We start from the raw sequence: 25,872 nt of genomic DNA on the forward strand, positions 1-25,872 counted from the left end.
GGAGAACAGAACCTCTGGACAGAGAGACACAGAGGAGAACAGAACCTCTGGACAAAGAGACACAGAGGAGAACAGAACCTCTGGACACAGAGACACAGAGGAACAGAACCTCTGGACAGAGAGACACAGAGGAGAACAGAACCTCTGGACAGAGAGACACAGAGGAGAACAGAACCTCTGGACAGAGAGACACAGAGGAGAACAGAACCTCTGGACAGAGAGACACAGAGGAGAACAGAACCTCTGGACAGAGAGACACAGAGGAGAGAACAGAACCTCTGGACAGAGAGACACAGAGGAGAGAACAGAACCTCTGGACACAGAGACACAGAGGAGAGGACAGAACCTCTGGACACAGAGACACAGAGGAGAACAGAACCTCTGGACACAGAGACACAGAGGAGAACAGAACCTCTGGACAGAGAGACACAGAGGAGAGAACAGAACCTCTGGACACAGAGACACAGAGGAGAGAACAGAACCTCTGGACACAGAGACACAGAGGAGAACAGAACCTCTGGACAGAGAGACACAGAGGAGAGAACAGAACCTCTGGACACAGAGACACAGAGGAGAGGACAGAACCTCTGGACAGAGAGACACAGAGGAGAGAACAGAACCTCTGGACAGAGAGACACAGAGGAGAACAGAACCTCTGGACAGAGAGACACAGAGGAGAACAGAACCTCTGGACACAGAGACACAGAGGAGAGAACAGAACCTCTGGACACAGAGACACAGAGGAGAACAGAACCTATGGACAGAGAGACACAGAGGAGAACAGAACTTCTGGACAGAGAGACACAGAGGAGAACAGAACCTCTGGACACAGAGACACAGAGGAGAGAACAGAACCTCTGGACACAGAGACACAGAGGAGAACAGAACCTCTGAACAGAGAGACACAGAGGAACAGAACTTCTGGACACAGAGACACAGAGGAGAGAACAGAACCTCTGGACAGAGAGACACAGAGGAACAGAACCTCTGGACAGAGAGACACAGAGGAGAGAACAGAACCTCTGGACACAGAGACACAGAGGAGAACAGAACCTCTGGACAGAGAGACACAGAGGAGAACAGAACCTCTGGACACAGAGACACAGAGGAGAACAGAACCTCTGGACAGAGAGACACAGAGGAGAACAGAACCTCTGGACAGAGAGACACAGAGGAGAACAGAACCTCTGGACACAGAGACACAGAGGAGAGAACAGAACCTCTGGACAGAGAGACACAGAGGAGAACAGAACCTCTGGACAGAGAGACACAGAGGAGAACAGAACCTCTGGACACAGAGACACAGAGGAGAACAGAACCTCTGGACACAGAGACACAGAGGAGAACAGAACCTCTGGACAGAGAGACACAGAGGAGAACAGAACCTCTGGACACAGAGACAGATAGACATTGAGGAGAGGACAGAACCTCTGGACACAGAGACACAGAGGAGAGAACAGAACCTCTGGACACAGAGACACAGAGGAGAGAACAGAACCTCTGGACACAGAGACACAGAGGAGAGAACAGAACCTCTGGACACAGAGACACAGAGGAGAGAACAGAACCTCTGGACACAGAGACACAGAGAACAGGCACCATAGACAACATCATGAAGATGATGCGCGTGCAAGAAGGCATGAGACAGACAGACAGACAGACAGACAGACAGACAGACAGACAGACAGACAGACAGACAGACAGACAGACAGACAGACAGACAGAACAGTATAGCTTCAGCACAGACTAGACAGAGAGAGAGTCCAGTCCAGAGAGTCAGTCCAGTCAGAGAGTTAGTCCAGTCCAGAGAGTCAGTCCAGTCCAGAGAGTCAGTCCAGTCCAGAGAGTCAGTCCAGTCAGAGAGTCAGTCCAGTCAGAGAGTCAGTCCAGTCCAGAGAGTCAGTCCAGTCAGAGAGTCAGTCCAGTCCAGAGAGTCAGTCCAGTCAGAGAGTCAGTCCAGTCAGAGAGTCAGTCCAGTCAGAGAGTCAGTCCAGTCCAGAGAGTCAGTCCAGTCAGAGAGTCTGTCCAGTCCAGAGAGTCAGTCCAGTCCAGAGAGTCAGTCCAGTCCAGAGAGTCAGTCCAGTCCAGAGAGTCAGTCCAGTCAGAGAGTCAGTCCAGTCAGAGAGTCAGTCCAGTCAGAGAGTCAGTCCAGTCCAGAGAGTCAGTCCAGTCCAGAGAGTCAGTCCAGTCCAGAGAGTCAGTCCAGTCAGAGAGTCAGTCCAGTCAGAGAGTCAGTCCAGTCCAGAGAGTCAGTCCAGTCAGAGTCAGTCCAGTCCAGAGAGTCAGTCCAGTCAGAGAGTCAGTCCAGTCCAGAGAGTCAGTCCAGTCAGAGAGTCAGTCCAGTCCAGAGAGTCAGTCCAGTCCAGAGAGTCAGTCCAGTCAGAGAGTCAGTCCAGTCAGAGAGTCAGTCCAGTCAGAGAGTCAGTCCAGTCCAGAGAGTCAGTCCAGTCAGAGAGTCAGTCCAGTCAGAGAGTCAGTCCAGTCAGAGAGTCAGTCCAGTCAGAGAGTCAGTCCAGTCAGAGAGTCAGTCCAGTCAGAGAGTCAGTCCAGAGAGTCAGTCAGAGAGAGTCAGTCCAGTCAGAGAGTCAGTCCAGTCCAGAGAGTCAGTCCAGTCAGAGAGTCAGTCCAGTCAGAGAGTCAGTCCAGTCAGAGAGTCAGTCCAGTCCAGAGAGTCAGTCCAGTCAGAGAGTCAGTCCAGTCAGAGAGTCAGTCCAGTCAGAGAGTCAGTCCAGTCAGAGAGTCAGTCCAGTACAGAGAGTCAGTCCAGTCAAGAGAGTCAGTCCAGTCCAGAGAGTCAGTCCAGTCCAGAGAGTCAGTCCAGTCAGAGAGTCAGTCCAGTCAGAGAGTCAGTCCAGTCAGAGAGTCAGTCCAGTCAGAGAGTCAGTCCAGTCCAGAGAGTCAGTCCAGTCAGAGAGTCAGTCCAGTCAGAGAGTCAGTCCAGTCCAGAGAGTCAGTCCAGTCAGAGAGTCAGTCCAGTCAGAGAGTCAGTCCAGTCAGAGAGTCAGTCCAGTCCAGAGAGTCAGTCCAGTCCAGAGAGTCAGTCCAGTCAGAGAGTCAGTCCAGTCAGAGAGTCAGTCCAGTCAGAGAGTCAGTCCAGTCAGAGAGTCAGTCCAGTCCAGAGAGTCAGTCCAGTCCAGAGAGTCAGTCCAGTCAGAGAGTCAGTCCAGTCAGAGAGTCCAGTCAGAGAGTCAGTCCAGTCCAGAGAGTCAGTCCAGTCAGAGAGTCAGTCCAGTCCAGAGAGTCAGTCCAGTCAGAGAGTCAGTCCAGTCCAGAGAGTCAGTCCAGTCCAGAGAGTCAGTCCAGTCCAGAGAGTCAGTCCAGTCCAGAGAGTAAGTCCAGTCCAGAGAGTCAGTCCAGTCAGAGAGTCAGTCCAGTCCAGAGTGTCAGTCCAGTCCAGAGAGTCAGTCCAGTCCAGAGAGTCAGTCCAGTCCAGAGAGTCAGTCCAGTCAGAGAGTCAGTCCAGTCCAGAGAGTCAGTCCAGTCCAGAGAGTCAGTCCAGTCAGAGAGTCAGTCCAGTCAGAGAGTCAGTCCAGTCAGAGAGTCAGTCCCATCAGCAGCCAGCCAGTCCCATCTGCCAGTCCCATCAGCCAGTCCCATCCGCCAGTCCCATCAACTGCCAGCCCCATCAGCCATTCCCATCAGCAGCCAGACCCATCAGCCAGTCCCATCAGCAGCCAGACCCATCAGCCAGTCCCATCAGCAGCCAGACCCATCAGCCAGACCCATCAGCAGCCAGACCCATCAGCAGCCAGACCCATCAGCAGCCAGCCCCATCAGCCAGACCCATCAGCAGCCAGTCCCATCAGCCAGACCCATCAGCAGCCATCCCATCAGCAGCCATACTGTAACAGAACAATGTCTTCCCTCTCTCTCTCTGAGCTAAAAGGAGATGAGATTTTAACCAGATCCATTTTGGGGAGTATAATGATAAAATCCCCAGTTGTCTTATCGAATGAAGGCTGGGGTTAAAAATGCTAGAGCTCACATGCAGACACATACACACACACGCACTCACACACATAAAACACACACACACGTGCACGAGCACGCGCTCACACACAGTCTAACATAGTGCCATTACATAAAGATGCTTTAAAAGGGAATGTGACCCTGGGGGGGGGGATCTGTCTGCTTCTCATCATGTCTGAGGCATTTCTAGGTCAGTGCGATGTGTTTACACATACTTGCCCAGGAAGAAGGCAGGTCGGGGATTCGTGTGCTGAATGGGACACACTATGACAGCTTCCAGTGAGTTGATGGGGGGGGGGACTACTGCATGTAGTAGATCACACTATAAGGCTCTATGTTCTACTGATCACACTATAAGGCTCTATTGATCACACTATCAGGCTCTATGTTCTACTGATCACACTATAAGGCTCTACTGATCACACAATAAGGCTCTATATTATACTGATCACACTATCAGGCTCTATGTTCTACTGATCACACTATAAGGCTCTACTGATCACACAATAAGGCTCTATATTATACTGATCACACTATAAGGCTCTACTGATCACACTATAAGGCTCTATATTATACTGATCACACTATAAGGCTCTATATTATACTGATCACATTATAAGGCTCTATATTATACTGATCACACTATAAGGCTCTATGTTATAGTGATCACACTATGAGGCTCTATATTATACTGATCACATTATGAGGCTCTATATTATATTGATCACACTATAAGGCTCTATATTATACTGATCACACTATAAGGCTCTATATAATACTGATCACACAATAAGGCTCTATATTATACTGATCACACTATAAGGCTCTATATTATACTGATCACACTATAAGGCTCTATGTTCTACTGATCACACTATAAGGCTCTATATTATACTGATCACACTATAAGGCTCTATATTATACTGATCACACTATAAGGCTCTATGTTATAGTGATCACACTATAAGGCTCTATATTATACTGATCACATTATGAGGCTCTATATTATACTGATCACACTATAAGGCTCTATATTATACTGATCACACTATAAGGCTCTATGTTCTACTGATGACTCTATAAGGCTCTATATTATACTGATCACACTATAAGGCTCTATATTATACTGATCACACTATAAGGCTCTATATTATACTGATCACACTATAAGGCTCTATGTTCTACTGATCACACTATAAGGCTCTATGTTCTACTGATCACACTATAAGGCTCTATATTATACTGATCACACTATAAGGCTCTACTGATCACACTATAAGGTTCTATGTTCTACTGATTGTACAAGATGTTTTTGTGGGTGCAGATATAGTTGTCTTCGTTCGATAGAACCATTAAATGTCTTTCAGCGATATTCCTTTCAGTGGATTCTTATCTAAATACAATAATATATAATAATATAATAATTTTTTCCAGTTTCTGAAAGACTACAGGTCGTGTGCTTCCTGCTCTGACCCCATCCCTCGCCCAAGGCAGGCTTTTTTTGAAAGGGAGGTGGACACTAACAACACAGTCCTTTGGGCAACATTGAAACAACTGGCCAGACCACAATGGCCTTCAAGTGATTCCTCTCGTCAACACAAATTCAAAGTTGTAGCATGTTTTATTTTGCTACATGTTGACATTCAACCTGTTTCAACAGGAATAAGCTCAGCTTCAGTCGATGCTCCAAGGTGGAAGATTTTATTTTTCCTGCGAGCCACCTAACTAACTTTAGTTTATCTGCTGAAATCCATTTTGAGTATTGCTCGCTAATATACTACCGTGTTGCAGTGGGGGAAATCCCCCCCAAAATTATGTTTTCTAACTTAGGTAGCTAGGTAGGTAGCTAGCGAGCTAGTCTACCTCGCTAGCTAAACAACTACAGGTAGCCATATCTATGACTAAAAATAGAAGAGGTTTTATAATCAGTGATCTATTATTGTATCTCCAATGTAAAAATGTATATTTTTAGTTATAGATATGACTACTAATCAGCGAGCTACAATGTTACAACCAGCCACCTAAAGATAGATTTACCAGAAGACTTTAGCACATGACTGGAGTTGGCTAGCTAGTTAGCCAGGTTTACCAGAAGACTTTAGCACATGACTGGAGTTGGCTAGCTAGTTAGCCAGGTTTACCAGAAAACTTTAGCACATGACTGGAGTTGGCTAGCTAGTTAGCCAGGTTTACCAGAAGACTTTAGCACATGACTGGAGTTGGCTAGCTAGTTAGCCTGGAAACTGCTAACTAGTTACTATGCACCAGGCCTCTTGTTTGTAACTTTTTAGCAAATGTGTAACATCAGCAACTGTAAATAGCTTTATTAGCTAGCTATGTAACATAATTAACGATGGTTTGACATTGGTTTAAGATTATTTTTTACTTATTACATTTTTTATTTAACCTTCATTTAACTAGGTAAGTCAGTTAAGAACAAATTCTTAATTACTATGACGACCTACCCCGGCCAGAAACGTAACCCGGACGACGCTGGGCCAATTGTTCGCCGCCCTATGGGACTCCCAATCATGGCCGATTGTGATACAGCCTGGGTCTGTAGTGACGCCTCAGTACCTTAGACCGCTGTGCCACTCGGGAGCCCATGGATGCATGGCTTTCAGAGTTCAATACAAGACTGTCTAGCTAGCTAACATTACATTACCTTTCATCGTTTTACCTACCAGAGATTTACCCCGATGCTGCCAGTGGTTTGATGTTATCAGAGGGATTTTCAGGCTGAACGGATGGGGAATCCATTTAGACCACAACAAAAATGGAAGATTCTCGGTTAGAAATTAGGGATAAAATGATGATATCGCATCACTTCTGTCATCTATATGGATTCCCTGTTGAGTCTGAAAATCCCTCTGATAATCTTTGATCACTGTAAGCATCATTCTTGTTTGTTTGTTGAACAGCCAGGCACATAACACGACACGGGTGACAAAAGTTAGCGAAAAACAAACGTTAAAAAAATAAAAAAAATGTGCCTAGAGAAGATCTGAGATTATTGTTGTTACAAATAAAGTTTTGGGCCTCATGTACCTTGCGGGGCGGTATCTGCATTCGCTATGAATGCTGGACTTTGTAGTTCACCATGAGCAGACAAATTCACAGGAAGTCTAAACGTCCAGATTCTACCAGTGAAAATGAAAATGCGTTAATTCAACCTTGTGGTTTGGATGTTGATGTTTCTGATTAAAAACGTAACGTTTGTTAATATAATAATCACTATATGCTGTGGCAGAACCAGGGTGAAATTCCCCTTTAATTGGTTTAAATAACACCACTCTGTAGTCTAAATAACACCACTCTGAAGAAATTCCTGGTGGTTAAATCGTTAAGGATCAGAAGTACAGTCGACTCAACACTGCCATTTAACACTTTAAAAAGCATCACAGCAGGGTTGTGATATTCAACACAGCCGTGTTTCTTTCTGGTAGAGTTACAGTGTTCATGATAGGTCTGACAGTGAACAAGTTAAGAGATGAAATAAATGTCATTTTATTAATTGTGTTCAACAGCAGCTCGTGAAGCTGTGACCCTAGAAGAGTTGCACCCGGAGTACTGTCTGTTATTTATGAAGCTATTCTATCAGAGACCACGGGTCATTCCACACAGGGAGGAAATATGTGGCAATTAACCAGACCGGCTGCGTCTGAAATGACACCTCTAGGGGAGGGTTTCCACCCAGAGTTAAGTGAGCGTAAATGGAACGTAATTCCCTTTTCATGCACTTTTCTTTCTATGGGTATTCTGACCTTCAACTTAATCCTGAGAATAGCATGCTATTCACACGCTATTCACACGCTATTCACCCACTATTCACCCGCTATTCGCCCGCTATTCGCCCTCGATTCGCCCGCTATTCGCCCGCTATTCGCCCCGCTATTCACACGCTATTCACACGCTATTCACCCGCTATTCACCCGCTATTCACCCGCTATTCACCCACTTTTCACCCGCTATTCACCCGCGATTCGCCCGCTATTCACACACTATTCACACACTATTCACCCGCTGTTCGCCCGCTATTCGCCCGCTATTCGCCCGCTATTCGCCCGCTATTCGCCCGCTATTCGCCCCCTATTCACCCGCTATTCACCCTCTATTCACCCACTATTCACCCGCTATTCACCCACTATTCACCCGCTATTCACCCTCTATTCACCCTCTATTCACCCGCTATTCACCCTCTATTCACCCGCTATTCACCCGCTATTCACCCGCTATTCACCCGCTATTCACCCGCTATTCACCCGCTATTCACCCACTATTCACCCCACTATTCACCCACTATTCACCCACTATTCACCCTCTATTCACCCTCTATTCACCCTCTATTCACCCGCTATTCACCCGCTATTCACCCTCTATTCACCCTCTATTCACCCGCTATTCACCCTCTATTCACCCGCTATTCACCCTCTATTCACCCGCTATTCACCCGCTATTCACCCGCTATTCACCCTCTATTCACCCACTATTCACCCTCTATTCACCCTCTATTCACCCTCTATTCACCCGCTATTCACCCTCTATTCACCCGCTATTCACCCTCTATTCACCCTCTATTCACCCTCTATTCACCCTCTATTCACCCACTATTCACCCTCTATTCACCCTCTATTCACCCTCTATTCACCCTCTATTCACCCACTGTTCACCCTCTGTTCACCCTCTATTCACCCGCTATTCACCCGCTATTCACCCGCTATTCACCCGCTATTCACCCGCTATTCACCCTCTATTCACCCTCTATTCACCCACTATTCACCCTCTATTCACCCTCTATTCACCCTCTATTCACCCTCTATTCACCCACTATTCACCCTCTATTCACCCTCTATTCACCCTCTATTCACCCTCTATTCACCCTCTATTCACCCTCTATTCACCCTCTATTCACCCGCTATTCACCCGCTATTCACCCGCTATTCACCCGCTATTCACCCGCTATTCACCCTCTATTCACCCTCTATTCACCCTCTATTCACCCTCTATTCACCCTCTATTCACCCTCTATTCACCCTCTATTCACCCACTATTCACCCACTATTCACCCTCTATTCACCCACTATTCACCCTCTATTCACCCTCTATTCACCCACTATTCACCCTCTATTCACCCTCTATTCACCCTCTATTCACCCTCTATTCACCCTCTATTCACCCTCTATTCACCCTCTATTCACCCTCTATTCACCCACTATTCACCCACTATTCACCCTCTATTCACCCTCTATTCACCCTCTATTCACCCTCTATTCACCCTCTATTCACCCTCTATTCACCCTCTATTCACCCACTATTCACCCGCTATTCACCCACTATTCACCCACTATTCACCCACTATTCACCCTCTATTCACCCGCTATTCACCCACTATTCACCCTCTATTCACCCGCTATTCACCCGCTATTCACCCACTATTCACCCTCTATTCACCCTCTATTCACCCACTATTCACCCTCTATTCACCCTCTATTCACCCTCTATTCACCCTCTATTCACCCTCTATTCACCCTCTATTCACCCACTATTCACCCACTATTCACCCTCTATTCACCCTCTATTCACCCTCTATTCACCCTCTATTCACCCTCTATTCACCCTCTATTCACCCACTATTCACCCTCTATTCACCCTCTATTCACCCGCTATTCACCCGCTATTCACCCGCTTTCACCCACTATTCACCCACTATTCACCCTCTATTCACCCTCTATTCACCCACTATTCACCCTCTATTCACCCTCTATTCACCCTCTATTCACCCTCTATTCACCCACTATTCACCCACTATTCACCCACTATTCACCCTCTATTCACCCTCTATTCACCCTCTATTCACCCTCTATTCACCCTCTATTCACCCTCTATTCACCCTCTATTCACCCGCTATTCACCCTCTATTCACCCTCTATTCACCCGCTATTCACCCGCTATTCACCCTCTATTCACCCGCTATTCACCCGCTATTCACCCGCTATTCACCCTCTATTCACCCTCTATTCACCCTCTATTCACCCGCTATTCACCCTCTATTCACCCGCTATTCACCCGCTATTCACCCTCTATTCACCCTCTATTCACCCTCTATTCACCCGCTATTCACCCACTATTCACCCGCTATTCACCCTCTATTCACCCTCTATTCACCCTCTATTCACCCGCTATTCACCCACTATTCACCCGCTATTCACCCGCTATTCACCCTCTATTCACCCGCTATTCACCCTCTATTCACCCTCTATTCACCCTCTATTCACCCTCTATTCACCCTCTATTCACCCTCTATTCACCCTCTATTCACCCTCTATTCACCCACTATTCACCCGCTATTCACCCACTATTCACCCGCTATTCACCCGCTATTCACCCGCTATTCACCCTCTATTCACCCTCTATTCACCCTCTATTCACCCTCTATTCACCCTCTATTCACCCTCTATTCACCCTCTATTCACCCACTATTCACCCACTATTCACCCGCTATTCACCCACTATTCACCCACTATTCACCCGCTATTCACCCGCTATTCACCCACTATTCGTTTGGGGTGGAGACCAAAAGAAAGGAAGGTGTGTCTACCAGTACATTGTATCATTTTTTAATAATGTGCTTTACCCCCTTTTCCTCCCCAATTTCAATATTGTCTCATCGCTGCAACTCTCCAACGGGCTCCGAAACCCCCCAAAAAAACGCACTTATTAACACTCACCCGCTTAACCCAGAAGCCAGCCACACCAATGTGTCGGAGGAAACACCACAAGGAGTCACTAGAGCGCGGTGAGCCAAATAAAGCCCCCCCCCAGGCCAAACCCTCCCCAAACCCAGACGATGCTGGGCCAATTGTGCACCACCCTATGGGACACCCAATCACGGCCGGTTGTGACAAAGCCTGGGATGAAACCTGGGTCTGTAGCACTGCGACAGCTGCACCACTCGGGACGCCCAGATATTCTTACCTTGACTTAATTCTCTCATAATTCCACAACCTTTACGTGAGATGAATATTGTTGAGCAACCTGTCGGTTCCCAATTGCCTACTTTATTTTTATATGATGGAAATAACACTTTTTCATGCACTGTCAAATGTAGAAATTGATAAGAGCTAAATCACATCTGGCCGTAATTGTAAATAAGAATTTGTTCTCAGCTGACTTGCCAAGTTAAATACAATGCCTTGCAAAAGTATTCATCCCACTTGCCGTTTTTCCTATTTTGTTGCATTACAACCTGTAATTTAAATAGATTTTAAATTTGGATTTCATGAAATGGACATACACAAAAGTCAAAATAGGTGAAGTGAAAAAAAAAAGAAAAAAAATAAATCACAATAAAAAAAAATTACAAATATATTTTTTTAAATGATGTGTCCCTTTGCTATGAAGCCCCTAAATAAGATCTGGTGCAACCAATTACCGTCAGAAGTCACATAATTAGTTAAATAAAGTCCATTTGTGTGCAATCTAAGTGTCACATGATCTGTCACATGATCTCAGTGTATATACCTGGTTCTGAAAGGCCCCCAACCGGAACCATGAAGACCAAGGAGCTCTCCAAGCAGGTCAGGGACAAAGTTGTGGAGAGGTACAGATCAGGGTTGGGTTATAAAACAATATCAGAAACTTTCAGCATCCCTTGCACTATTAAATCCATTGTTAAAAAATGTAAAGAATATGGCACCACAACAAACCTGCAAAGAGAGGGCCGCGCACCAGAACTCACGGACCAGGCGAGAAGGGCATTAATCAGAGAGGCAACACAGAGACCAAAAATAACCCTGAAGGAGCTGCAAAGCTCCACAGCAGAGATTGGAGTATCTGTCCATAAGACCACTTTCAGCCGTACACTTCACAGAGCTGGGCTTTACAGAAGAGTGGCCAGAAAAAAGACATTGTTGAAATAAAAATAAGCAAACATGTTTGGTGTTCAACCAAAAGGCATGTGGGAGACTCCCCAAACATATGGAAGAATGTACTCTGGTCAGATGAGACTGTTTTTCATCGGACTGGGAAACTGTTCAGAATTTAAGGAATGATGGATGGTGCAAAATGCAGGGAAATTCTTGAGGGAAACCTGTTTCAGTCTACCAGAGATTTGAGACTGGGACGGAGGTTCACCTTCCAGCAGGACAATGACCCTAAGCATACTGCTAAAGTAACACTCGAGTGGTTTAAGGGGAAACACTTAAATGTCTTGGCATGGCCTAGTCAAAGCCCAGGCCTCAATCCCATTGTGAATATGTGGTATGACTTAAAGATTGCTGTACACGGAACCCAACTTGAAGGAGCTGAGGCAGTTTTGCGTTGAAGAACTGGCTAAAATCCCAGTGGCTAGATGTACCAAGCTTCTAGAGTCATACCCCAAGAGACTTGCAGCTGTAATTGCTAGTAGTGTTCCACCCTCAAGTTCTTTTTTTTTCTTTTTTTCTTGTTTGTCTCACAAGAAAAGATGTTTTGCATCTTCTAAGTGCATGTTGTGGATGTCAAATGATGCGAACCAAAACTCCATTTTAATTCCAGGTTTTAAGGCAACAAAATAGGGAAAATGCCAAGGGGGGTGAATGCTTTCGCGAGCCACTGTAAAGGTTTTTTTTTTTTTTTAAATGATAAGACCTGGGTACATGAGTAAGTCATTTTAATAAGGGGATTGTAAATATAAATGACAATTTATTTTTTTACCTTATGATCGCTGGAGAAATGTGAAACCAGTCAAATTGCAGCAAACTGAAGCATATTAACATATTAACCTTTACCACAGGCAGAGTTGCAAAGGAAAAGCCAAATGTCAGACTGACCAATAAAAAGAAAAGATTAAGATGGGCAGAAGAACATAGACACTGGACAGAGGAACTCTGCCTAGAAGGCCAGCATCGCAGAGTCGCCTCTTCACTGTTGACATTGAGACTGGTGTTTTGCGGGACTATTTAATGAGTTGAGGACTTGTGAGGCGTCTGTTTTTCAAACTAGACACTCTAATGTACTTGTCCTCTTGCTCAGTTGTGCACCGGGGCCTCCCACTCTTCTTTCTATTCTGGTTAGGGCCAGTGTGCACTGTTCTGTGAAGGGAGTAGTACATGGCGTTGTACGAGATCTTCAAATTCTTGGCAATTTCTCACATGGAATAGCCTTCATTTCTTAGAACAAGAATAGACTGATGAGTTTCAGGAAAAAGTTATTTGTGTCATTTGGAGCCTGGAATCGAATCCACAAATACTGATGCTCCAGATACTCAAATAGTCCAGTTTTGTTGGTTCTTTAACCAGATCAACAGTTTTCAACTGTGCTAACATAATTGTAAAAGGTGCTATTGGAACACAGGAATGATGGTTGCTGATAATGGGCCTCTCTCTGTACACCTATGTAAATTATTCCATAAAAAATCTCAGTCGTTTCCAGCTACAATAGTCATTTACAACATTAACAATGTCTACACTGTTTTTCAGATTTTATTTTAAAATATTTTCTTTCAAAAAACAAGGACATTTCTAAGCTTTTGAACTGTAGTGTATATATATAAACATTCATACATACAATTATTATTATTGTTTTGACTATACCTTATTTATTATTCGCCCCAAATGCTACCACCCTTCCCCCAATTGGAGTAAACTAATAAACAATAACACTTAGGCTTCTATCTTCAGTTCATACATCTTATACACATTTTACAGACACAATCTATTTTACAATAGTTCTATTTTGAGTCCTTCCTCTATTTCTGATGTCCATCCAGTTTGATTTCTATTTGTAACTGTGCTATTTCGCAACATTTCTGAGCCTGTATACATTTTACAGACCCTGTATGTTTTACATTGGTTATCTTGTTATCATTCCCACATTTCAGTTCCATTCAACCCCCTCACATCTATCGCTCAACACCATCCAGTCCCTTCAGTTCCATTCAACCCCTCACATCTATCGCTCAACACCATCCAGTCCCTTCAGTTCCATTCAACCCCTCACATCTATCTCTCAACACCATCCAGTCCCTTCAGCTCCATTCAACCCCCTCACATCTGTCTCTCAACACCATCCATATTGGATTTCTATTTGCCATATATGTTTTCAACTGTGCTGTGATGCTCCCCAAAAGTACTGAAACTTTCGATTCTCATAGTTTGCACAGATTGTAAATTAAAGATAAATATTTTTGAAAAAATAATATTATATTATTGATCTATTGACCTTTCAAGTCACCCAGCATTGCTATCTACTGTGTTTGCTCTCGCTAAATATTGCAATTCTTCAGCCATTCCTGGACCTGTGACCAAAAACGATCTACATATGGACAATACCAAAATCAATGATCTAATGACTCTGCCTCCTCGCAGAAAAATCTGCAGATCTGGGAATATTGTTTCCCCCATATATACAACATTCTATTGGTTGCAAGAATTTAGCATAATAATTTAAATTGAAAAATTATACGTTTTGAATCTGGCGCCATTTAGCCATTTATACAGTTGTATGTTTTGGTCCATAACTGAAACTGGTATACATTTTTTAATTTCTACAATTTTCTTTAACCAATTTTGGTCTTTATTAATGCAGGGCCGACATTATGCTTCTTCCATTTTTGTGGTAATGCTGCAATTAGTTGGTGTAATTATGTTTAAAAAAATAACAATATTTTGGAGATGATTTCATTTTCCAATAACAGAAAGTGAACAGTTGTTATCTGAATAAAGGGAAAAAGGCCATTCTTGAATATGGGGTATTTTAAAATGTTTTATTTTACCTTTATTTTACTAGGCAAGTCAGTTAAGAACAAATTCTTATTTTCAATGACGGCCTAGGAACAGTGGGTTAACTGCCTGTTCAGGCATTCTTACTAATTAATTAGAGAACCAGTTGAATATGGGGTAAAGGCATTCTTACTAATTAATTAGAGAACCAGTTCGGATATAAGTATAACTTTTGTTTGACTAAAGCCATTAGTGAGAGGTATAATGCTTTAATATATAATAATTTCTGCCCTACGAATACACATGCATTATATACAGTTGAAGTTTACATAAACTTAGGTTGGAGTCTTAAAACTCGTTTTTCAACCACTCCACAAATCTCTTGTTAACAAACTATAGTTTGGCAAGTCGGTTAAGACATCTACTTTGTGAATGACACAAGTCATTTTTCCAACAATTGTTTACAGACAGATTATTTCACTTATATTTCACTGTATCACAATTCCAGTGGGTCAGAAGTTTACATACACTAAGTTGACTGTGCCTTTAAACTGCTTGGAAACATCCAGAAAATGATGTCATGGCTTTAGAAGCTTCTGATGGGCTGATTGACATTTTGAGTCAATTGGAGGTGTACCTGTGGATGTATTTCAAGGCCTACCTTCCAACTAAGTGCCTCTTTGCTTGACATCATGGGAAAATCAAAAGAAATAAGCCAAGACCTCAGAAATAAAATAGTAGACCTCCACAAGTCTGGTTCATCCTTGGGAGCCATTTACAAACGCCTGAAGGTACCACGTTCATCTGTACAAACAATAGTACAAATCAAATCAAACCAAATGTTATTTGTCACATACACATGGTTAGCAGATGTTAATGCGAGTGTAGCGAAATGCTTGTGCTTCTTGTTCCGACAATGCAGTAATAACCAACAAGTAATCTAACTAACAATTCCAAAACTACTGTCTTATACACAGTGTAAGGGGATAAAGAATATGTACATAAAGATATATGAACGAGTGATGGTACAGAGCAGCATACAGTAGATGGTATCGAGTACAGTATATACATATGAGGTGAGTATGTAAACAAAGTGGCATAGTTAAAGTGGCTAGTGATACATGTATTACATAAGGATGCAGTAGATGATATAGAGTACAGTATATACGTATGCATATGAGATGAATAATGTAGGGTATGTAAACATTATATTAGGTAGCATTGTTTAATGTGGCTAGTGATATATTTCAAGAGCCATATCACAGTTTACCTGTTTGCTTATGGTTTTGCCAACCTGCTTTTCAAATTATATCAGCAAAACATATTCCCATTTATTTGGAATGGCAAGCCAGAAAAAAATCTAATGGCCTATTTACAGTTGAAGTTGGAAGTGTAATAATAAAATAATAAATAATATGCCATTTAGCAGACGCTTTTATCCAAAGTGTGCATACATTCTACGTATGGGTGGTCCCGGGAATCGAACCCACTACCCTGGCGTTACAAGCGCCATGCTCTACCAACTGAGCTACAGAAGGACCAAGTTTACATACACTTTAGCCAAAACTCAGTTTTTCACAATACCTGACGTTTAATCCCAGTAAAAATTCCCTGTCTTAGGTCAGTTAGGAGTAACATGTTGATGTTTTACTCCTCTTGACAGTTTAAAACTTTCTGAGATGTTATTTACTATTTTACACCTTATTATACATAACTTTAACACATTTTATAGGAAATTCTCCACAATTGAAATATTCCAGGCATTTATATATAAACTCCAGTCATACTTTATCAAAAGCGTTTTCAAAGCTGCTGTCACGTTCTGACCTTTATTTCCTGTGTTTTGTATTTAGTTAGTATGGTCAGGGTATCGTGATGTACTGGAAACAGTCTATGTTTAAAAACCTTTTTCTAGGTTTTGGGAATTTCTATGTTTCGGCCTAGTATGGTTCTCAATCAGAGGCAGGTGTCATTGGTTATCTTAGGTGGCCTGGGTTTCACTGTGTGTTTGTGGGTGATTGTTCCTGTCTCTGTGTGTGCACCAGATAGGACTGTTTTTGAGTTTTCACATTTCTTGTTTTTGTTAGTTTGTTCATGTGTACCTTAATGTATTAAAAAGTACCATGGACAATTACCACGCCGCGTATTGGTCCTCTGATCCGTTTCGCCTCTCCTCTTCGGAAGAGGAGGAGGAAATTCATTACAGCTGCTATGAAAACCAGGCCTGGTTTGCCTGATATTTCATAGTATTCTGTTGTTTCCAGTACTTGTCTTATATTATATCCAATGTATCATCAATGTACTAAAAACTGTCTCATTAGGATGAATAAAAACCTTTTTTATTCTACACGCATTTAGCTAGAATTATTGCATCACAACACTGAAGCGTAAGAGGTCTACATTTTGTTTAAATCTTTATATTTACCACATGTTTCCTGTTTCAGTAATAATGATATCAGACCTTGTTGAGTGTCCGATCATCTACTGTTTATATAGTAGGTAGGTGTGGTTAAAACATACTAATAATGGTCCTCTGAGTATATCAAAAAAACTTTTTGTTTTCATTATAGCGTCGGTACCTGTTGAGTTGATTTCTGATTTCGAGAATGTTCTCATTATATCGGCAGTTTTTTCCACCTACTGTACATTTACAACTGTCACTGACTTCATAGTTAATTTCTGAATTGGGCCATATGTACACTACTTGTTGACTAGGGCCCAGACAGGGCTAAAAGTAGTGCACTATAGAAGGAATATAGTGCAATTTGGGATGAATGTTGCCAGGTCTTTTACAGCGTAGATTTTGAATATTATCCGATGTATGTAGATTACACAAGTCACAATGGATACAAGTCTCTAAGAGAAAGAAAGCCTTATATTTATTTTCATGCAATCATTTTACTGCTGGTGAATTAAGTAATTGTTTTACTTAATGCAGATTAAGTAAATCTGCATACAGATTTGCAGGTTACACACAATGTGTCGGAATGTGTAATTACTATTTAGAGAGACCTTGTAACACATAAATAAAGTATATATTTATTCTGACTATGTTTGATATTAAATTAGGCCTGATTGATGTTTAGATATTCTAATCTACATAATATGATTTAGCTCATCCTGCTCAATGGTTTTGAGGAATGAGATGTTGGCTCTCCGAGCCTCGAACTTGAGGAAATATCTAGAGGAGATAAAAGGATTCCACTCCACTGAAGCAAAATGGCGCCGGAGAAGATGGTCGCCGTTTTACAGCCTCCAAACCAATTGTGGTATTATGTGGGTGGAGGGGGGTTCTCGATATTTGTAAATAATTTTGTACATAATGTTTCTGCAACCGTATCTTATGGCAGAAAATAGCTTCTGGATATCAGGACAGAGATCACTCACCTCGGATTAGACAAAGAGCTTCTGGATATCAGGACAGCGATCACTCACCTCGGATTAGACAAAGAGCTTCTGGATATCAGGACAGCGATCACTCACCTCGGATTAGACAAAGAGCTTCTGGATATCAGGACAGGGATCACTCACCTCGGATTAGACAAAGAGCTTCTGGATATCAGGACAGCGATCACTCACCCCGGATTAGACAAAGAGCTTCTGGATATCAGGACAGGGATCACTCACCTCGGATTAGACAAAGAGCTTCTGGATATCAGGACAGCGATCACTCACCTCGGATTAGACAAAGAGCTTCTGGATATCAGGACAGAGATCACTCACCTCGGATTAGACAAAGAGCTTCTGGATATCAGGACAGCGATCACTCACCTCGGATTAGACAAAGAGCTTCTGGACATCAGGACAGCGATCACTACCTCGGATTAGACAAAGAGCTTCTGGATATCAGGACAGCGATCACTCACCTCGGATTAGACAAAGAGCTTCTGGACATCAGGACAGCGATCACTGACTTTGGATTAGACAAAGAGCTTCTGGATATCAGGACAGCGATCACTACCTCGGATTAGACAAAGAGCTTCTGGATTTCAGGACAGCGATCACTCACCTCGGATTAGACAAAAGAGCTTCTGGATATCAGGACAGAGATCACTCACCTCGGATTAGACAAAGAGCTTCTAGATATCAGGACAGAGATCACTACCTCGGATTAGACAAAGAGCTTCTAATTTGTAAATCGCTCTGGATAAGAGCGTCTGCTAAATGACTTAAATGTAATGTAAATGTAGATATCAGGACAGCGATCATTCACCTCGGATTAGACAAAGAGCTTCTAGATATCAGGACAGACCACTCACCTTGTATTAGACAAAGAGCTTCTGGATATCAGGACAGCGATCACTCACCTCAGATTAGACAAAGAGCTTCTGGATATCAGGACAGCGATCACTCACCTCGGATTAGACAAAGAGCTTCTGGATATCAGGACAGCGATCACTCACCTCAGATTAGACAAAGAGCTTCTGGATATCAGGACAGAGATCACTCACCTCGGATTAGATAAAGATTTTTTTTAACAACATCAACAGCAGCAGCAGCAAGCAGGACTCACACGATATTCTCCAAACACCCCACAGGGCAGACATCCCAATTATTTGCAAAATTAAGCGATGCAGAGGAAGAAGAGCCAGATGCCTCGTCCGGACCCGCAGAAGACAACTAGGAAAGCTGCCGTTACCGTCAATATTACTCGCCAACGTGCAATCATTGGACAATAAACTAGACGAGGTACGATCACAAATATCCTACCAACGGGACATCATTGGACAATAAACTAGACGAGGTACGATCACAAATATCCTACCAACGGGACATCATTGGACAATAAACTAGACGAGGTACGATCATGAATATCCTACCAACGGGACATCAAAAACTGTAATATCCTATGTCTCACGGAATCGTGGCTGAATGATGAAATGGATATTCAGCTAGCGGGATACACGCTGCACCGGCAAGATAGAACAGAACACTCCGGTAAGACGGGGGGGGGGGTCTGTGCATATTTGTAAACAGCCGGTGCACAAAATCTAAGGAAGTCTCTAGATTTTTCTCGCCTGAAGTAGAGTATATTATGATAAATTGCAGGCCACACAACTTGCCTAGAGAGTTTTCAGCTATACTTTCGTGGCTGTTTATTTACCACCACAGACAGGTGCTGGTACTAAGACCGCACTCAGCCAGCTGTATTAGGAAATAAGCCAACAGGAAACCACCCACCCAGAGGCGGCGCTCCTAGTGGCTGGAGACTTTAATGCAGGGAAACTTAAATCAGTTCTACCAAATCTCTATCAACATGTTAAATGTGCAACCAGAGAAAAAAACATTCTAGATCACCTGTACTCCACACACAGAGACGCGTACAAACCTCTCCCACGCCCTCCATTTGGTAAATCCGACAACAACTCTATCCTCCTGATTCCAGCTTGCAAGCAAAAATTAAAGCAGGAAGCACCAGTGACTAGATCTATAAAAAGTGGTCAGATGAAGCAGATGCTAAACTACAGGACTGTTTTGCTATCACAGACTGGAACATGTTCCGGGATTCTTCCGATGACATTGAGGAATACACCACATCAGTCACTGGCTTTATCAATAAGTGCATCGAGGACGTCGTCCCCACAGTGACTGTACGTACATCCCCCAACCAGAAGCCATGGATTACAGGCAACATTCGTACTGAGCTAAAGGGTAGAGCTGCCGCTTTCAGGGTGTGGGACTCTAACCTGGAAGCTTACAAGAACTCCAGCTATGCCCTGAGACGAACCATCAAACAGGCAAAGCGTCAATACAGGGCTAAGATTGAATCATACTACACTGGCTCCGATGCTCATCGGATGTGGCAGGGCTTGCAAACTATTACAGATTACAGAGGGAAGCACAGCCGCGAGCTGTCCAGTGACACGAGCCTACCAGATGAGCTAAATCACTTCTATGCTCGCTTCGAGGCAAGCAACACTGAGGCAAGCATGAGAGCATCAGCTGTTCCGGACGACTGTGTGATAACGCTCTCCGTAGCTGGTAATGGCTCACATCAACACCATTATCTCAGAAACCCTAGACCCACTTGAACAATTTGCATACCGCCCAAACAGATCCACAGATGATGCAATCTCTATTGCACGCCACACAGCCCTTTCCCACCTGGACAAAGGAACATCTATGTGAGAATGCTTTTCATTGACTACAGCTCAGCATTCAACACCATAGTACACTCAAATCTCATCACTAAGCTAAGGAACCTGGGACTAAACACCTCTCTCTGCAACTGGATCCTGGACTTCCTGATGGCCCGCCCCCAGCGGGTGAGGGCAGGTAGCAACACATCTGCCACGCTGATGCTCAACACTGTAGCCCCCCACAGGTGCGTGCTCAGTCCCCTCCTGTACTCCCTGTTCACCCATGACTGCATGGCAAGTGCACGACTCCAACACCATCATTAAGTTAGCTGACGACACAACAGTGGTAGGCCTGATCACCCACAACGACGAGACAGCCTATAGGGAGGAGGTCAGAGACCTGGCCGGGTGGTGCCAGAATAACAACCTATCCCTCAACGTAACCAAGACCAAGGATATGATTGTGGACCACGGGAAAAGGAGCGCCGAGCACGCCCCCATTGTCATCGACGGGGCTGTAATGGAGCAGGTTGAGAGCTTCAAGTTCCTTGGTGTCCACATCAACAACAAACTAGAATGGTCCAAACACACCAGGACAGTCATGAAGAGGGCACGACAAAGCCTATTCCCCTTCAGGAAACTAAAAACATTTGGCATGGGTCCTGAGATCCTCAAAAGGTTCTACAGCTGCAACATTGTGAGCATCCTGACCGGTTGCATCACTGCCTGGTATGGCAATTGCTCGGCCTCCGACCGCAAGGCACTTCAGAGGGTAGTGCGTACGGCCCTGTACATCACTGGGGCAAAGCTGGCTGCCATCCAGGACCTCTACACCAGGCGGTGTCAGAGGAAGGCCCTGAAAAGTGTCAAAGATCCCAGCCACCCCAGTCACAGACTGTTCTCTCTACTACCGCATGGCAAGCGGTACCAGAGTGCCAAAGTCTAGGACAAAAAGGCTTCTCAACAGTTTTTACCCCCAAGCCATAAGATTCCTGAACAGGTAACCAAATGGTTACCAAGACTATTTGTATTGTGTGCCCCCCCAGCCCCTCTCTTACGCTGCTGCTATTCTCTGTTTATCTTATATGCATAGCCACTTTAACTATACATTCATGTACATACCACCTCAATTGGCCCGACCAACCATTGCTCCCACACATTGGTTAACCGGGCTATCTGCAATGTGTCACGCCACCCACCACCCGCCAACCCCTCTTTTTACGCTACTGCTACTCTCTGTTCATCATACTGTATATGCATAGTCACTTTAACCATACGTACATGTACATACTACCTCAATAAGCCTGACTAACAGGTGTCTGTATATAGCCTTGCTACTCTTCTTTTCAAATGTCTTTTTAAATAAAATCAAATCAAATCAAATTTATTTATATAGCCCTTCGTACATCAGCTGATATCTCAAAGTGCTGTACAGAAACCCAGCCTAAAACCCCAAACAGCAAGCAATGCAGGTGTAGAAGCACGGTGGCTAGGAAAAACTCCCTAGAAAGGCCAAAACCAAGGAAGAAACCTAGAGAGGAACCAGGCTATGTGGGGTGGCCAGTCCTCTTCTGGCTGTGCCGGGTGGAGATTATAACAGAACATGGCCAAGATGTTCAAATGTTCATAAATGACCAGCATGGTCGAATAATAATAAGGCAGAACAGTTGAAACTGGAGCAGCAGCACAGTCAGGTGGACTGGGGACAGCAAGGAGTCATCATTTTTACTGTTGTTTTATTTCTTTACTTACCGACACACACACACACACACACACACACACACACACACACACACACACACACACACACACACACACACACACACACACACACACACACACACACACACACACACACACACACACACACACACACACACATACACAGCCTTCCTTTTCATTCCAACCAGACCCTGAGGAACGTTGTAACTGATGACATCATTAGAAAATTAGCTGTTGTATTTGTTGTATCCTGAGGTGGTTAGACACTTTAAATATTACATTTTTACAGTACGTTTTTTTCTCCACACTATTGGTTCGAGCCTGTAAGTTAGCATTTCACTGTAAGGTCTACCTACACCTGTTGTATTCGGCGCAAGTGACAAATAAACTTTGATTTGATTTGTGACTGAGTTAACCAGGAGCATACTGAGGACAACAATCATTCTGAAGACCACAAGCATTCTGAAGACCACAAACATTCTGAAGACCCCAAGCATTCTGAAGACGGAGAATAAACAAGTTGCTATTTCACGTTTGTCTTTGAATATGTTATACTGTACGAAATGGATGAGTTGAGTTGTTATTGTTGCATGTGAACGCTTGACCCCAGAGAGAGAGAGAGAGAGAGAGAGAGAGAGAGAGAGAGAGAGAGAGAGAGCCAATAGCATGTACCAGATGCTCAGCAGGCTCTGCTCACACTTACTGGCCTGAGGCCAAACCACACGACCAACAACATTGGACATTCTATGGAACAAAAAGCCTTCACTATATCATCCTGGAATATCCAAGGCCTGAGGTCATCTGCCTTTGGCCTAAAGAGCAGAAACCCGGACTTCACCAAAGAAATCGGTAATACAGACATTGTCATCCTGCAAGAAACCTGGTATAGAGGAGACGGACCCACTGGTTGCCCTCTAGGTTACAGAGAGCTGGTAGTCCCATCCACCAAACTACCAGGTGTGAAATAGGGAAGGGACTCAGGGGGTATGCTAATTTGGTATAGAGCAGACCTAACTCACTCCATTAAATTAATCAAAACAGGAACATTCTACATTTGGCTAGAAATTCAAAAGGAAATTATCCTAACAGAGAAAAATGTCCTCCTGTGTGCTACCTATATCCCCCACTAGAAATCCCCATATTTTAATGAAGACAGCTTCTCCATCCTGGAGGGCGAAATCAATCATTTCCAGGCCCAGGGACATGTACTAGTCTGTGGCGACCTAAATGCCAGAACCGGACAAGAACCTGACACCCTCAGCACACAGGGGGACAAACATCTGCCTGGAGGTGACAGCATCCCTCCCACATATGCCCCCCTAGGCACAACTATGACAACATAACCAACAAAAACGGGTCACAACTCCTGCAGCTCTGTCGCACGCTGGGTATGTACATAGTCAACGGTAGGCTTCGAGGGGACTCCTATGGTAGGTACACCTATAGCTCATCTCTTGGCAGTAGTACTGTAGACTACTTTATCACTGACCTCAACCCAGAATCTCAGAGCGTTCACAGTCAGTCCAGTAACACCCCTATCAGACCACAGCAAAATCACAGTCTACTTAAACAGAGCAATACTCAACCATGAGGCATCAAAGCCAAAGGAACTGAGTAACATTAAGAAATGCTATAGGTGGAAGGAATGCAGTTTGGAAACCTACCAAAAACAATTAGGCAACAACAAATTCAATCCCTTTTAGACAATTTCCTGGGTAAAACGTTCCACTGTAATAGTGAAGGTGTAAACTTGGCAGTAGAAAATCTTAACAGTATATTTGACCTCTCAGCTTCCCTATCAAATCTAAAAATCTCAAATAGAAAACCGAAGAAAATTAACAATAATGACAAATGGTTTGATGAGGAATGCAAAAAATCTAAGAAAGAAATTGAGAAACCTGTCCAACCAAAAACATAGAGACCCGGAAAACCTGAGTCTACGCCTTCACTATGGTGAATCACTAAAACAATACAGAAATACACTACGGAAAAAGAAGGAACAGCATGTCAGAAATCAGCTCAATGCAATTGAAGAATCCATAGACTCTAACCACTTCTGGGAAAATTGGAAAACACTAAACAAACAACAACACGAAGAATTATCTATCCAAAATGGAGATGTATGGGTAAACCACTTCTCCAATCTTTTTGGTTCTATAACAAAGAACAAAGAGCAAAAACATATACATGATCAAATACAGATCTTAGAATCAACTATTAAAGACGACCAGAACCCACTGGATTCTCCAATTACATTGAATGAGTTACAGGACAAAATAAAAACCCTCCAACCCAAAAAGGCCTGTGGTGTCGATGGTATCCTCAATGAAATGATCAAATATACAGACAACAAATTCCAATTGGCTATACTAAAACTCTTTAACATCATACTTAGCTCTGGCATCTTCCCCAATATTTGGAACCAAGGACTGATCACCCCAATCCACAAAAGTGGAGACAAATTTGACCCCAATAACTACCGTGGAATATGTGTCAACAGTAACCTTGGGAAAATCCTCTGCATTATTATTAATGAGCAGACTCGTACATTTCCTCAATGAAAACAATGTACTGAGCAAATGTCAAATTGGCTTTTTACCAAATTACCGTACAACAGACCATCTATTCACCCTGCACACCTTAATTGACAACCAAACAAACCAAAACAAAGGCAAAGTCTTCTCATGCTTTGTTGATTTCAAAAAAGCCTTCGACTCAATCTGGCATGAGGGTCTGCTATACAAACTAATGGAAAGTGGTGTTGGGGTAAAACATATGACATTATAAAATCCATGTACACAAACAACAAGTGTGCGGTTAAAATTGGCAAAAACACACACATTTCTTCACACAGGGTCGTGGGGTTAGACAGGGATGCAGCTTAAGCCCCACCCTCTTCAACATATATATCAACGAACTGGCGCGGGCACTAGAAAAGTCTGCAGCACCCGGCCTCCCCTGCTAGAATCCGAAGTCAAATGTCTGCTGTTTGCTGATGATCTGGTGCTTCTGTCACCAACCAAGGAGGGCCTACAGCAGCACCTAGATCTTATGCACAGATTCTGTCAGACCTGGGCCCTGACAGTAAATCTCAGTAAGACCAAAATAATGGTGTTCCAAAAAGGTCCAGTCACCAGGACCACAAATACAAATTCCATCTAGACACTGTTGCCCTAGAGCACACAAAAACTATACATACCTTGGCCTAAACATCAGCGCCACAGGTAACTTCCACAAAGGTGTGAACGATCTGAGAGACAAGGCAAGAAGGGCATTCTATGCCATCAAAAGAAACATACATTTCAACATACCAATTAGGATTTGGCTAAAAATACTTGAATCAGTCATAGAGCCCATTGCCCTTTATGGTTGTGAGGTCTGGGGTCCGCTCACCAACCAAG

Source organism: Oncorhynchus keta, chromosome 12 (assembly GCF_023373465.1).
Source record: "Oncorhynchus keta strain PuntledgeMale-10-30-2019 chromosome 12, Oket_V2, whole genome shotgun sequence".
In the NCBI taxonomy this organism is placed as follows: Eukaryota; Metazoa; Chordata; class Actinopteri; order Salmoniformes; family Salmonidae; genus Oncorhynchus; species Oncorhynchus keta.